The 14,742-nt window shown below is 43.6% G+C and overlaps 1 protein-coding gene across 13 annotated transcripts in view; it reads left to right on the top strand.

Moving 5' to 3' along the window:
* Nucleotides 1–14,742, top strand: part of CSMD2 (CUB and Sushi multiple domains 2) — a 337,680-nt gene that overhangs the window by 3,568 nt on the left and 319,370 nt on the right. Inside the window, exon 1 of one of the 13 annotated variants that reach the window (XM_080566800.1) lies at nt 7,670–7,849. The exons of the other annotated variants lie outside the window; for them this stretch is intronic. The gene's annotated coding sequence lies outside the window, so the exon portion shown is untranslated. Of the gene's footprint in view, nt 1–7,669; nt 7,850–14,742 lie in introns of those variants that run through there. 13 annotated transcript variants of the gene reach the window in all.

Below are 14,742 nucleotides of genomic sequence, written 5' to 3'. Positions count from 1 at the left end.
ATCAGAAAAGGGGTAAAGTTTGTTTACAGGCTCCTGAGCAAAGGTGATATGAGCAGTGAAAAGTTCAACAATGATAGACTTGTTAAAAGTTGCCCTTGACTGCTTACAGGCATAATTTTAATTTAAATGTAATAAAAACCTAAAAGAGAAAATTAAGCTGTGGAAAGCAGTTAAAAAGTCTATCTGAAGACATCTGCAAAATGGCTTTATTCCAAGCAAATATAAGAAAACTGTTTGTTTTTTATTGTCAAACAATGATAGTGCCTTCATTTATACAATGCCTTTTACAGCAAAATCCTTTTCATAGATTGCTTCCAAAACAACAAAGGTTGATTTATTTTTAAACCCTGTGCTCATAACCCTTTTCTTCCCAGCAACGTAGCATCTCTTCATCACAGCAGTAAGCTATGGAGAACGGAGCAAAAGGTTACGTAGTAAGCAGAGGGGCTGTTTGGCTGGGTCAGGAGGAAGCAAGAACCTCAATTCTTCTGCACGTCAGCACGTTTCCCTTTGTGCTTCCATTTGTGCAGAGCCTGATGGCATTGCTCTGTCAGGAAACCTTGTCTCTGTGGGGCCCGGTGCAATGCAGCTGAAACTAAAGGTGGGGGAGGCTTGTTCTGCTTTAGGTCCCCTTTATTGCAACTGGTGTATTTTTCCTTTTTTATCAGGCAGTCCACTTCCCAGCTTTTTGGAAGTCTTTTACTGATCCGTGGTATGTCCAGGTGCTGATAGATGTGCTCTCTCTGTTCTTTCCTCTTTCCATTGCAGTCTTTTCAGAATAAGAAGATCCCACTGAGGGCTGTGGATTCTAATTTTGTTTGGTTTCTGTATCAGGCCTCAACGTGGAATGTTCTGGTCGCTTCTCTTGCAGTGGGGACAAAAATAGACACCTCTATTTCTCATACATGTACTCTATAAAAATCCCACTGCTTTCTACAGAAGATAAAGAATACTTCTTCTGTGACATGGGTCATAGGCACCAACCCTGTCATCAGAGGATCTTGCAGTATTTTGAAAAGTTAGTCAACATAATCCCTAAATCATCAAGGGGTCGGGGGACTGAGGAGTATCAGCTCTCAGCTGTGCGTGCAGAAATGTCTTTGGCTTGTAGCTGGAGCTATGAGGCCCATCACCGTAGTCCTGCAGAACATGAAGGATTTTGTGGGGAGCTGTGCTATGGCTATCCCTCTAATGATCTGGATGATCTCTTCTGTGACAGGAGGTCAGACTACCTTTGCTTTCAGTTCAGATTTAGAAATACGAATGGGTACCATGGTTCTTGGTATGGAGAGGGGAGAGAGCATAAGATTCAGGTAGGAGTCAAGGTAGGAAACTTGAGTGTAAGTTGTAATAGGGGCATCAGAGAGCCTCGTCTTGGCTGGGCCCTCACTGGGCTCTGTCGTGTAGAGTGAGAGCCAGGCTGAACACCTGGAAATGCGTCGAAGGGAGTCAAGGAAGTAAGATTGGACCAGAGTCCCTCAGGAGGCTTGGTAGTATTCAGGTCTTCCAGCCCAGAACACAGAAAAATCACTTCTCATTTATGCGATGGCCTTGCAGATGGAGACGAGAAGGATAAGCTGAAGCTTGCCAGCACAAGAGTGGGTGGAAAGAATCGCAACATGACATCAGAGCGTCCAAAGGAAAAGTTAGTCCAGAGCCATTTATTTTAGGCATGGGAGGCTGTAGCAGGTACACTGCCAATTGTTCTGAGGTACCTGTTTTAATCCCTTGGGTATCCACTGTATGTCTCAGCTTCCCCAGGGGAGTGGCTAGCTAGATGACCGGTAATTACAGGTCTGGTGTCAGGAGAGCAAGTCAGTGGCAGAACCCAAACGTAGAAGCCCCAAGAGTTCCTACTTTAAGCTTACTGCTTGAAAGGCAGGAATTAAATCTTTCCCTGGGTGAGAACTTGATGCCTACAGCCAATTAATAACTGCTATAAAATAGTGCTTTAGTCTAAAAATGCTGACAGAATTTAATGCACTGTATGGAGGTGTGGGGGGGTTACAGCTTAATTAATTAAGTTTTGCAAAGTCTGTAATCCTTGGACAAAGGGCTCCGTAAATGTAATATGCAACAGCTACTATTAATGCGAGTAGTTCCAGTTCCCTACAGACTATGGACAGGCAGTGCTTTGAAAGAGAATCATTGGTGATTCACGCTTAAGAAGGAAAGACTGGGAACTTTGGCTCATGGTGTGGCTGCAGTCAAGGTGGGAGACTTGAGGATGTCTTCCTCTTGGGAGTGTTCCTGAGACTTGGGCTTCTGGGCCTCTTTCCCCTGCTGCTTGGGAATCAGCGTGTGTCTGTCCTAATTACAGAAACTGCAGGGACCAGAGCCCCTCAGCTACATGTCATTCTGTTGATGTGCATCAATTCATAAAAAGTATTAGCTTAATCCACGAGAGTGGTTTTACCCTGCTGGTGCAACAGGCTAGCAGCAGGTACATGGTTAAATTTGAGCTGATTGTATTTTATCGAGGATTGTTTGCTCACAGCTTTGTCATCCCCTGCCCTGGTGACACCGGCAGGGTTTGGTTACAGGAGCCCCTGTGTGGCTGTAAGTGCCCTGCATGGCAGGACCTTGGAGTACCTCAGAACAGCGAGGACATCGCAGAAACTTGATGCTGCACCACTTTGTGTTGCTTTCACGTGAAGGACGTGAGCTGCTACCAACCTGGCTGGCAGCTCTGCCTGCACTCAATGGTTTGGATCACAGGCACGGATCTGTCAGTGCTGGTGTAAACACCCCAGGGGCATGGGGCTTTTCCAGCAAGGAGCTCTTCTGTAGTGCCATCAGTGCTACCTGAAGAGCTCCTCGCAGCAGCTCAGGCACTGTAAGCTCTAAGGGTTGCTTTTTATCTGCTCTGCCCGCTGGGGGGTGTTAAGCCATGGCACTTCGCCCCGGCGTGGTGGCCTATTTATCCCAGCTGAGGCTGGCTGCGCTGCTGCCCGTCTTTGAAGGAAGCTGGCTCCAAGGGTTGTGCACTTCGCTCTGAGCACATCCTCCACGCTGAGCTGGAGGAGAGAGATCACACAGACCTGCAGCTTTCTGTCCCCGCTTCCCGCTGCAGGTGACAGTTGGCGGTTATTTTGAAGGCTAGAGAGACAGAAAGATTCGAGGCTGTGTGCTTCCCAAGATCCCTGTCCTCTGAGGGGCCAGCGTTGTGAGCAGGGGGTGTCTCTTGGATCTGCTGGGAGAGCGGGGTGGGAAGCGACAGAACATCCTGGAGCTCCTTGCCTGGGCTAGGCAGGAGCATATGGGCCTCACATGCATGGGTTGTCCGTCCGCTGTTGGAGTAATTGCTCATCTGGCTAAGAGCCATTCCAATTCAGATGTTGAAAAGGAGTTGCTGGCAACACTTTGCAGGTTTCAGCCCTCCCTGCCTCCTTGTTGTCCTAATTAAATTTATTGTTAAAGTAGAACATTAAAGACATTATCACAGAGCTTTAATCTGACATGCATAAGGCTCTTTCTAATCTAAGCTTCTAATGCCCTTTCATGAGCAAGGCAAAATAAATAGACATAAGTTTGTGGAGGCTAGAATGCTTGAAGGATCAGCGTTTTGAGGATGGGGCTCTTCTTTTTTTTTTAAGCTAGCATGTGCTCTGCTGAGAGGGCTTGGCAGTATTATGTCGTCTAAACCTGGTGTTTTTGCAGCAGTGCATGTAGGAGTGCCAAATGTGGTGGTTGCACTTGGTTGTGCTCTGGGAGTTTGCAGTGTCCATCCAAGAGCTGGAGTTCCCTGTTTACTTTCCGATGTCATGAGACTTTCTTAATGCATATTTGAATTTAACTTGTGTTTTTTTTTTTTCTGAGCCCCTTAACTCTGCATCTCTTGCCTGTAATTGTGAGGATTTAGTCTGTCTTGTTTTGCTCAATGAAAGCAGTAATCACTTGATTACAAGAACTGAAGCTTCGGATTTAAAAAAAAAAAAAAAGGCAGTCAACTGTAGAAATAGGTGTCTCTCCTACACACATCCTATGTAGTCACCATGTCAGTCGCTTCCCGGAGCCATTCCAAATAGTACTGAGGCTTACCAGAAATAAAGGATTGTAGAATCTGAGGTCAGAATTGCTCTCTCTTCATCAGTGACATAAGAATAAGCTACGTTCTTCAAGGTAGAGATACTCAACAGGGTTCAGGTTATTAAGTGAGCTGTCAGGTGTCAGGAAAGTCTTTGACCGTATGTTAACTTTAAGCCTTTCTGACTTCAAGTCTTATTGCAGGGACAAGACCACCTTTGTGTAAATTCAAAGTATTGCTGTCTGTCCTTTAAGTGCAGGGAAGAAAAGTGAGGAAGTAAGCCCCTGTAGTCTGGAACAGGGTGGGGAAAAAGTCCTGCTCTGTGTTTTAAGGGAGCATGGGACGTTCTTACAGTCAGAGTAGTTATGACAAGTAACAAGTAATTTTCAGCTTAGTTTACACAGTAAGGTCCTGCTGGGTAGGTTGTCCTGTCCTAATGTCTATTTTCAAACCTGAAGTTCAGAATGAAAGTTCAGTTGCAGGTACGTTTGGGTTCACTCGGTCTTTAAACAAGCTGGGGATTAGAGGGAGCATTTGTCTCTGGTTCAAATGAGGCTAAAAGGTTAGGCTTTGAATTTTGACAGGATTGTCTTTCTATATCAGTATATTGAGTAGAGGTAACTATGTAGTTGTGTTACGGTGGGCATGTGGTGGAAGTGTGCTACAGCTTTCACGGGGTATTACAGTAGCAGGTCTGAATCTAAAATAATACTGATTTAATATTACCTTTTTTTTAAAAAAAAAAAAAGGCACTCCCAAGGAAAGCGTTTTTTTTTTTTCTTAGTTGAAAACCTTAAACAGCAATTTCTACTGAAAATTAAGAAAAATCCCAGCTGTTTTGGAGGTAAATATTTGCTTTACTTGTTCTGTTGTGATGACTTGGCCATGCAGTCCACATGGCCTCTCAGTTTTGGGCAAGGAAGAGTTCTTTCATTAGCATTTTTAGAAGGCAAAAACTTGGGCAGTAGTTGTGCATTTGTCTGATGAATCTTCTTCCCAGCATATGTTCAATGCTTGGATGATTGAGTTATTTAAGTGTATTTGAAGGTTATGACAGGCACCTGTAAACAGACAGATATTGATAAAAATGTCATTTGGAACCAGATATCTGCCTTTCTTGCAATCCAATTACTACTGATGGCGAACAGCCCAGAACTAGCAGCAAAGTGCATTAACCCAAACGGTGATGGGCAGGCTGTCCTTAGAGGGAATATGATCAGGGCCTTATTTACCTCTTGCTTTGATGTAACTCCAGGAGTTAATGGAGTTATTTGTAATTTACACCAGAGCAAAACAGGATTGACTCCGGACGTGTATCTGGAGGCTTGTTGTAGACTTACTGAAGCACAAAGTATTGACTAAATGGTACCAAGGCCAGAAGGTGACAGCTCCAGTCTTACTGGTTCCTACAGTTACCTTTTGGAAACCTTGCTTTAAACAAGTCATTTTACCATGGAAGATCCCCTCTTTTATCTGCACTATAAGTCATTCTGAAAACTGTACTGGCCATAGCAAAATAGGATTTTTTTTTTTTTTCTGGCAGTGGCCGTGAGAGAAATGTGCTGTCTCTGAAATGTGGGAAATCACATGGGAGGTGTGGGGGTGGTAAGTAATTTGGATACCTGAGGTTCCCCTGTTACATCTTAAAAAGGGATTTGATGATTCTACAGAGGGACTATTTTCTGGGCATGCAGGACTATCAATGCTTCCAACAACAGGGGCTATTTAAAAATCATTGCTCTATCTCGGGAAGTTTGGGCTGTATATCAGGCAGATCGCAAGGTGGGTATTCTTAAGCATGCTTGATGTGGATACAGTTTTTCACTCTGAAATCTGCTGGGTTTCAGATTGCTTGAAGTTTTTCACCTAGTTCATAAATCTATAATGCTTTATTAAGAATTTTAGGAATATTAACAGCTCAGTATTTTGGTGGCTTCATCAAGGGACCAATATATATCTCCTACTCATTGGTAAGTTGGAGATGGCTTCTCTGTCTGGAAGAAACAGCTTATTCTGCTGTTTAAATATATAGGGTGGGTTTATAAAGAGAATTGATTCATATGTGTTGAGTCTAGAAGAGACAATTCAGCTTATTCTTCTGTTTAAATGTATAGGATAGGTTTACACAGAGAGCTGATTCATGCATGTTGAAACTTTGGATCAATCAGACTTTACATTTTTAGCACTAAATCAGAATTGCACATATTACAGACCATAAAATGGTAGCAAGGGAATGGTAAAAGCAAGAGCAGGGGCACAAAAGGAATAAAACCAGGTTTTGTAGCTCTGTGGTTAGAACAAAAGAGTGGAAAAGCAGAGCTGCCCAAACTAAAGCCTGCCTTCTGCATCTGGCTTGTTAGAAGAATTTATCCGGCCGGTAAAATTCTTTGGCTTTTTCCTGAGGGTGCCTTAGAGGTGGGCAGGAAAAGAATTTGATACTGTGTGAATTTTTATAGCCAGCTGACCAGCAGAGTCACCTTGACTGAATTGCTTAGTCTTTCATAGCTCCCCTAATGCTTCTGCCTTGTGTTTAGATGGCAAGTTCTTCTGGATGGACGCTGAACAATTTACTCCTGCCAGATGCATCATCATTCTGCAAGATAGCAATAATAACAGCACCGACTCCCTGTCCTGTCAGCAGCTAGATTCATATAGGATTAAGTAGTTTTAGTGGTTGGGTTTTTTTCTCCTGTCAGGTTGTTAATGCGTCTTTCTCATTCTCCATTCTTCCCTTGGCTTGTGCAGAAGAGGCTTTTCCACTTGATGTCAGGGGATGTAGCATGCTTCACCACTGCATTTGAAGCAAACTCAATGATATAATAACATTTGAAAAACATCAAAGCGACATAAGAGGATGTTCTCCTGGCCCCATCCATCAAGGGAAAACAACTTCTTGTAGGGAGGATAAAAAAGCTATGCTTCTGTGTTCTTCATTGTACATACCTTAGAGAACTGTAAGACCACGCTCTGGATTGGGGTGCCAAATTCTTTGGGGAAAGCCAGAAACTAACAAATGACAACTTTTGCCCACTGACTCCGAGAAATCTTCAAAGCTTATAAATAGGATTGTTTTCTGCTGTGATGTGAACTGCTTGTGGGGGCTGCGGTGTTTGGATACACCAACTAGGAACTTTTTTTTTTAAATGGACACAAAGTGCTATCAAATTATTATTCTTTTTAAGATCTTAGTATTCCTGGATGAAGAAGAAGCTCTCATTCTGGTTACTTCTTATCTCCACACTGCAAAGTAATGGCTGTGGTACTGCTGTAAAGTTCTCTAGGTAGGCTGACGTACAGAGCTGTCCACAATGAGATTATTTGGTGGTAGTCTTAGCTTTCGGAGAAGTGAAACCAAAAAGACAAGGTTAATGGAAACTGCATTTCACCTGGATTGCTCTTATTTCCTATTTTATAAGCTTGTGTTGCATGCAGGTGCTTGGCTTATATCTTCATGCTGTCAATAAACCCAACACGCTTGAGGCAGACGGGATTAATGCAAATTTTAAGGGCTATATTTAGAAGTAATTTAGCTATCATCAGTCAGAAGGGTGGGGAGAGATGTGATGGTTATTCATACTGATTGAATATTCTATTGATAGAGATGCTTATTAACCCTAAACATGTCTTTCTATCGTGGTTTAGGTCTCAAACAACAAAAATATCATCCCTTGAAATTCAGATAGAGGGAGGCAGAATTCAAGTGGAGAAATGAGCTGGGAGGGAAGTAGCAAGCTGGCTAATAAGGCAGACCGCTGAAGCTGGCTGGATGACACGGGAACAAGCGCTACATAATGTGCCAAGCAGTAATGTAGGAGGAGCGAGGTAGGCAGCTGGCTGATGGGGTTTCTTTTCATGGTACAGGTGTTCACTGTGTGTGGAAATTGGGGTGTGTATTTTTTTTTTGTTTCCTTCCAAAGAAGGGAACAAACTCGCTTGCTCAAAGCAAACTTTCTGCTTTTTATTTTTTGCCAGAGATGTGAGGGGAGGGGAATAGTCCTTCAGTGAGCGTTCTTTGCCCTTTGAGTGAGGAAGATCAAAATGTTCCTGCTCTGATGGTAATTAGGCTAAGGAGCTATGGGGCAGGAGGAGTCCAGGGAAGAACCAAGTGCTCAGCACTCAATACAGTTTCATCTTGGTTTCTAAAGACTGTGCCCTACGCTCTCAGTTCCCTCCTTGAATTTTCTGAACAGAGATTTCATTTCAGATAGCGCAGTCGGTGCTTCATACTTTTAGGAGCATTTATAAAATGGAATTACCAGAAATAATCATGGTAATTAACATATAGAGTTATAAGGAGGAAGATTAATTACAAAGCTGTAATTCATCTGCGGAATATAAACCACAAGGAAAGCTTGAATAGGTTATCAGTAATGAGGTATGCTTAGGAGAGCTGCGAACCAAAGGAGTTCAGCCTGTGCTGTGGCGTAGACTGAGCTTTCTGACAGAGGCAGAAGAAAAGAAACTGAGGCAAGGAGGGGGAATGTGACTTGTCTGACATTCAGAAAAGCAGACAGATGGGAATGGGACCTGGAAGACCTGATTTTGCTCCTTGCTGCAAATGGGGGAAAGAAATCCTTTTTCATTACACTGTTTCCTGCATTAAATTTTTTAAAAGTGGCAGAGGAAATCAGTGGCAGTGCTGAGAAATGGTGCCTGATCCGCAGCGTATTCCAGCCTGGCTTTCAGCAGTGCGTATCAGTTTGCACCAGCTGAGAAGCTGACCAACTTCATGTAGCAGTCTATTGAGCAGCTCTAGGTTATTTTATGAAGGGAGGAAGGTCTGGGAGGCAATGCTACGGTACAGAACGCTGTTCATTCCAGGGCAAGGGTCTCTGGTTTATTACAGTGATTGCAGGGGAGGGCTGATTCCTACAACTGTCTGCCTTTTTTTTTTTTTCCTGAAGGTACAAGCAGTTGATAATGACAGTAATTAACGCTGTGGAAACAAGGTCAAACCCAAGAATATTACCCACTAAAAGTCACTTTCCCGAAAGTCATGTCAAAATTGTTGCCTCGGAGTAGCTTTTAAAAAAAATAAAATAAAACAGAGGCAACTGATGAGCTGTTTGAATTATGTAAATGCCCAGGTATCCGTGGGGTTTGACCTTTTTGCAGATGTAATTTAGCATTCAAGACACTGTCATCTTGCTGCCAAAGTCAAATTAGATGCTTGCTACTGCAATTGATAGCTGATATCCGATCTCCTTCAAGAACAGGTAGTACTAAAAGGCAGGCAATGCTATTTGCTACAGAAATGGGAAGCTGCATTTTAAATATAAAGTGGTTGAAGAGTTTTGGATCCAATTCAGATGAGCAATATGCTTTTATAAAAACATGCACCTGGTTCTTCAGGTCATTATACCTCATTTTATGCATCTGCAGCCCTGCGAGATGGCTCTGGACTCGGTAGCTACCCAGGATCATCTCACCTTGGGCTTGCTTTGTACCAGTAGGATGGCTTTGGGCCAGCCCTGCTCCTCACCACAGGAACAGGGGACACTGACAGCATGGCCACGTAGCTCAGAAGCACTGTTTCCAACTAGCAGTCAGAGATGGAAGGAGTCCTAACCCAAATGAGAGCTTTTTCTGAGTGCTTCCAGGGACTGCGTGACTTGCAGCACAGGTGTAGAAATGGCTCCAGTGTCTGAAGCACTGGGGAGCAATACAGATGATGTGTGCAGAGCTCTGTGCAATACACTCTTTGAACAGTACTGATGTCCGCAGCATATGGATTATGTACCTGTGTAAACCTTGCTATCTCCATTTGCCAACCTGATCCCATCCGTACTAGCAATAAAAAAAAATCCCACTTGTGCTCTGCCAAGAGTTTGGCTGCTTGCCGGAGGTTGCTTCTGTTCCCAGTGTGCCAGGTGGCTGAGCCAATTGCCTTCTCGCCAGGTTTGATCCAAATAGTCTCATCGGCCTCCTTTCATGCTGAATCCGTGTCTGTTACAGTAAATAGAAGTGACTGAAGAAACACCTGCTCTTCCTGGCCCTCACTTGACCGCAGCATCCAATAAAGTCTCCGCTTCTCTGGGGTTCGAAGCAGTAGTTCAGCTCTTCTGAATTGGCCTGTCCAACAACCCTGCTGAGGCATTCCTCTTCTTTGCTAATAGCAAAAAAGCTTCTATAACGGTGTGGTTACGTAGGAACACTTCCCGACTAGCACAAAGCTGTCCCGAGACTTTGGGTCTTTTCGGAGCTTCTGTGCAGCAGCTGAGAGTAGCTTGGGCGTAGATGAACGTACAGGCCTCATACCAGCAAAGTTTTGCTGCTCACACAGGAAATACAGGTGGTAGAAGCTGCCTGTTAGCTGCAGGACTTGGATGCTTGGAAATGTATTTGCTGGTGTCTGTGGTGGTATACAAAGGAAAATCAAAATGCAAATCTTCAACAGAGCAATGTTAGTGTTTCCTGTGAGCCTCTGCAAGTTAGCAAATGACTATAGAAGAACAGCAATGCAAAATTAGTCTATATGTTTCTCTGACTGGGCTCTGAAGAACACTGGAGGCTGCTGTTAGCATTTTTCCTCGGCATTAGCCTAGTAATTTCCCTGAAGTTGCTCTGTATTTCCACAGGAACAAATGAGCTAAAGCTGGCTCAAAATTCCGGCCTGTAATTGCTCCTCTGTTGCTGCCAAGAGTTAACTTCTAATCTGGTGCAAATTGTTGCTGTTCCAGTACTTTTTTTCTACTTTGTACCTTCAGTGCAACTCTTCCTCCCTGAAACTGGCAGAGAAGTTGCCCTATGTGTTTTATACGGTAAATCCATTTCCTTTTCTGAAGGGTTGTATTTTTGGGGTGGGGTGCTTTGGCCCCAGCTTCTGAATCAGGCTCTTACGTACTCTGAGTCTGGGGAAGAGCACTTGAACTGGATCCAGCTGTGTTGCCTTTACTATTTAATGGTTCAGGTCAAATGCAGGTTTTGTATTTCACGCTTCATTATTTTTTTCCCCATTGTGTGTCCATTTGTAAACTGAAGGTGAATTATAAAATGTATTCCTCCCAGGCACACAAAGAGGACAAATATTCAGGATAATTTGAAAACTTCTTTCCTGTTGGGTACATTTGTGATGTTGGAGTGGCTTTTACAAATCATGTTCTGACGCTTGTGGTCGAGCATGTATCGCTGCATTCAGAAGTAGAGTTTGGGGAGCTGTTTCCCTGTTCCCAGACAGGTTAAGTGTTCCCCTGGTAAATCTCTGCCCATGCCTGCTGCTGCCATCAGGACAGGGAAAGAGCGTGTTCGCTGTCCTGAAATTGGAGGTGGATGTCCTAACTCACTCATGCCTGAAGTTGGGTCTGAAAGTATTTCATGTATTGCTTGAGACTATAACATGTACAGAGTCTAGAACTGCAAAAAGTAAATACTTTTTTCTTTTATCATGTGAGCAATAGCAGCTGTGCCGTGCACCTCTCTGGCTGACTTTAAGTATGTAGAGTAGTTAAGTCATAATCAATATTTCCTTATTAAAAAAAGGGACTTCCACATTAGATAAGCGTTTCAAATCAGGCATGCTTTAAAGTGTAAATTGTTTTTTACCTTTCATGCATTCTGAAGAGTGCTTTCCATTCATCACGGATTAAAAAAGAGTCATGTTCAAGCCTTTACTTTTTTCTCTGGACATCTATCAAAGGAGAATAAATTGGAAACCAGCGTTGAGTTGGATTTCAACAAATTCTTTCTACGAAGTTAAGCTGAAATGATGTCTCCACATTTAAAGGCAAAATGTCCTTCTTCGTGGATGGAGGGATAGAGTTATTTCTGTATTTATAAATTGTTAAGAATTCACTGACGTGCTGAAGAGAATAGGTGGTCCTTGTGTGCATACAATTAAAGACAGAAATGGGCTTTAAAAGGGAGATGATTGCATCCATAACTCCATGTGTGAATTAGTTTGTCCCTTGGCAAGAAAGGCTGTCCAAAGTCATGCAGCGCTGCCAAGTCGCAGATTGTGGTGAGCATAATGACAGCCAGTGCAGTTTGAGGGTTTCCAGTTCCCGGGGAGGTTTGCTAGAAAGGCCACCAAGGCTTCAGATTGCCAAGAGCTTCCTGCAGCGCTGCCAGAGCTGGGGCAAGTCCCGGGTAACTCGGCTGTACCCAGCAGCTGCCGTTCTGCGTGGTAGCAAGAAAAGGGTAAATACCTTCTCTTATTCGTGGATCCAGAAGTTTTAAGGCATGCGCTCTTCATAGGTTCTTCATAAAGGCTGTGATAACGCGGCGTTCTTGGAACGTATTAACTTGTCCTGACAAAAAGCCATTAACCACACAGGCGAGGCTGTGTCTTACCCTGTAGCTGCATCTGCAAAGTGAAGGCAGAATGTTTTTGCTCATTAAAAATAAACATTTGAAAGCAGCGATGCCTCCCCTCTGCTCAGATGGTCTGTCCAGCACCGAGAGAAAGGAAATGCTAACCCACTGGAAAAAACAAATGTGCATTTGTTTTTTCCACGTTTCCTGCCAGAGCAAGCAAATTAAGGACTCTCCTAGCTTGGCATCAACACTATATCATCTATTTGTGTTTCTGGAGGTTTGAAACCTTATTTATGGATAAAATATCTTGTATATATTAGATTTTGCTGCTGCTGGCTGGCCTAGTCAGATGGGCTCTTTTTGAAAAAGGGTCATCAGAAGAGGAAAAAGCTTTCCTGGTGACTGGCTACCCTACACTCTGCTCTGTGCTACCGGGTAAGTGTGCCAGTAAATCTGTTTAGCAGCTTTACTGCAAAGAGCTTGTATGATTTCCAGTCAACAAAGTAGTCTCTCAGTGAGTCAGTTTGTCCCCCCTGTAGGAACAGGGAGGAAAATTGTCTCTGTGGTCTGTAAAGGGTAAGCTCTTCGTGATCTCTGTCAGTGCCCATCTGTGGAGTGTCCTGTCACTTCGGGCTGTGCTGTAACACACCAAGATGGGCCAGAAGCTAAGAGGGACTGTTTCTACCTAGAGCTGTCATTCTTCTGCAGTCTCCTCTTCAGCTGGTCCTTACGAGTTTGCTTTTTCATGAAAATTCAAGTGGCAGTTTGTTTCTGGAGCAAATAACCAGGAAAGAGCAGATTGAATGCTTAAATAGCCACAGGGAGCGAATAATGAATTTGATCTTGAGAAATCTCAGTTTGTATTGCATTTATTGTGGGAGCCCTCAGTGAGAGTGGGGGACTGAATTGTCCATCAGCCAAACCATTGTAGTATTTGTGTATGCTGTGAGTGGAGAGTAAAGGCCAAACACATGAAGAATTTCATCTACTTTTTTTTTTTTAAAAAAAGGCAGTGAACTGAAACTGAGGGGAAATGTGCCCTGATTTCCAGCAGTTTATTCACCTACTTCTAATAACTAATAGGTGAGATTTACTCCTCGTATGTAAATACAGGGTAAAGACTTAGTCTTTTTTTAATGCCCAGTAGCTCTTGGTAGCGCAGCTTATGCTGCATATCTTACCTATTTCACAGACTTGCACGGTTCGGATTTTCCCTTTGGTCCAGTAGACCTCTGCCTCACAAGCTTATTTGGTCTGGACCTAGGACCTGTGTGTGTGTGCTCGGCCAGACGTGCACGGTGGCTGTCACCCGTCAGAGTCCGTGCAGAATGGTGTCGGCTTAATCGCAGCACGTGAGTTATCCCTGCTGCCTGGGATGGCTCTTCTCAGGCCTTCTCGCAGCTCCTGTGCTCTTCCCATCTGTGCTGTGTTGGGCGCTACCTGGCACTGCTCAGAATTTGGCCTGGTTCTGCACAGAACTGCTAAATGTTTGCTGTGTTTTCTTGCTGTGGCAATTCCAACAGCGTCAGGAATGACAGTATTCTTCAAACTGGCTTTCTTACACTAAGCCAGTTCTCCCTGATGCAGTCAGTCGCTCACTGCACTGTAAGAACCTGTTTTCTTTTATACAGGTTTTCAGCTGAATTACTTGCCGAACAAAATGACACAAATGTGGTTTGTATTCCTTTATTCAGTGCTGTTTCTTGCCACCTTTCTCCATAGACATGGCCTTGTTTTTGTAATTTAAGAGTAAGCCATGTTTGAAAATAGCCTGTGAGATCTATTGACACTTAAAGTATGTGCATTCCTTATCTGCAGCATTACTCATACCATTAGCAATTTGTACTGAATAATTAGCAAGAGGTCTCAGTCCTCACAAACCTTCCTTATTGTAAATACTGAATAAATGTACTGAAAACATGACTGCCTCTGCTAATAGCCAGCACCCAGGGTTTGGGTGGAGGAAGTACGAAATCCGGCATGCAGAGCAGAGGAGTCCCTGAGTGACAGTGTGAGTGGAGGGATGTTCCCAGGCAGGTTAAATGTGCTCTGGTAAATGACTCTCTGCGTCTCTGCTGCTGTGGTCAGGGGAGGGAAAGATCACGTTAGCTGTCCTGAAGTCCTGACTGCCCTAATTTCATCCCTGAAGTTGGGTCTGGAAATGTTTCATGCATGACTTGAGAGCGTAGGATGTGCAGAGTCTAAAACTGCCACTGTGGGCTGACTTATACCATACCTACATTTTTCATATGTTTTGCTCAGACGTGAAGCAAGGAGGGTATTGGGCTCCCCGAGTAGTACTCTGAATGATAAATCTTTTGGAAGTGATTTCTCCCCTTTTCACAAGATGCTATCTCAGTGAGTGATTTGACTTCAGCTTACAAAATATGGAGGGGGAAATGCTGAAGTCTAACTCCTTATTTGCACACAGTTTAGTTCTAGCTTGATAACTGATGCATTTT

The sequence above is a fragment of the Anser brachyrhynchus genome, assembly GCF_964034855.1.
Source record: "Anser brachyrhynchus genome assembly, chromosome: 24".
Taxonomy (NCBI): Eukaryota; Metazoa; Chordata; class Aves; order Anseriformes; family Anatidae; genus Anser; species Anser brachyrhynchus.
The sequence above is the reverse complement of the archived record's forward strand: the minus strand, read 5'-3'. Positions and strand labels throughout refer to the sequence as shown.